This window comes from Rhinoderma darwinii, assembly GCF_050947455.1.
Source record: "Rhinoderma darwinii isolate aRhiDar2 chromosome 2 unlocalized genomic scaffold, aRhiDar2.hap1 SUPER_2_unloc_19, whole genome shotgun sequence".
Taxonomy (NCBI): domain Eukaryota; kingdom Metazoa; phylum Chordata; class Amphibia; order Anura; family Rhinodermatidae; genus Rhinoderma; species Rhinoderma darwinii.
In genome coordinates this window covers 432,381-433,520 of record NW_027461684.1, presented here as the reverse complement: position 1 = coordinate 433,520, position 1,140 = coordinate 432,381, and positions in this window count along the sequence as shown.

The following is a 1,140-nucleotide window of genomic DNA, read 5'->3' as shown; positions in this document are numbered from 1 at the left end:
TTAACATGAAATGTGTGCAAGTATAAAACAAAATTGAAAACTATACCAAAAAATCCCAACTTTTTTACAGTAAACAGGAAAACACAGAATTAATTCACCCAGAAGTGTATACCCCTTTACAAGCACTTTTTTTTTACAAAATGTATTGATTCTATAGTACAACACATGATAGCTACGCATTGGAAAACGTACAAGGTCTGGATATCCTAAGTCTACACAATTTATCATCACACAAAAGCTCTCAAAATCTGCTTCAGTCATGGTTCTTTATCTAAACCTATGGCACCACTACAGGCATTGGCTTTAAGCCCAATATACATATGAGTCTCCAACCATTTGTAAAACAGCTCTTGGAATATTAGGTGAGTAAATAATGCTACTTCTATTATATTTGTCAGATAGTGGGTACATGAAGAATTTGGAAAAAAAGATAGCGAGCTATGGGAAACTTACTAGATAAGACTTTTGAACATAACAACACAAGAATTGTTATCTTCAAATAAAGGCCTCCTCCTCCCCTTCAGCCTTTCCTCTCCATCTCCAAAATTGGTGTCTTTACCAATTCTTTGCGTTACTTATTATAAAAATCAGCAGACAGTAAAGTTCCCATAGCCTAAGACCTCATCATCCAGGAAACCAGTCAGTCCAGAATTCTTAAAAAAATAGTTTCAAATCCCTGCCTATGAGATATCACATAATACTCTGGGACAAATAAGTAGAGACTGGTGGCAAATTTAATCAAAAAACAAGTCCTTATGGAGTCACTGGCTTCAAAGACTAAAATAACATAATGAACACCATCATGTAAAATAAATTCATATGACTTCCTAACATGCAAATGGTGCCATACCACGACACCTACATGGAATTTTGAAAAAAAAATATGTCTCTATTCCCAATACCTTCCTAAGGAAAACTTACTAGATAAGACTTTTGAACATAACAACACAAGAATTGTTATGTTCAAATAAAGGCCTCCTCCTCCCCTTCAGCCTTGCCTCTCCATCTCCAAAATTGGTGTCTTTACCAATCTTATGTGTCACTTATTGTAAATAGCAGCAAATACTAAAGTTCCTATAGCCTAGGACCTCATAATCCGGAAATCCAGTCAGTACAGAATTCTTAAAAAAATAGTTTCAA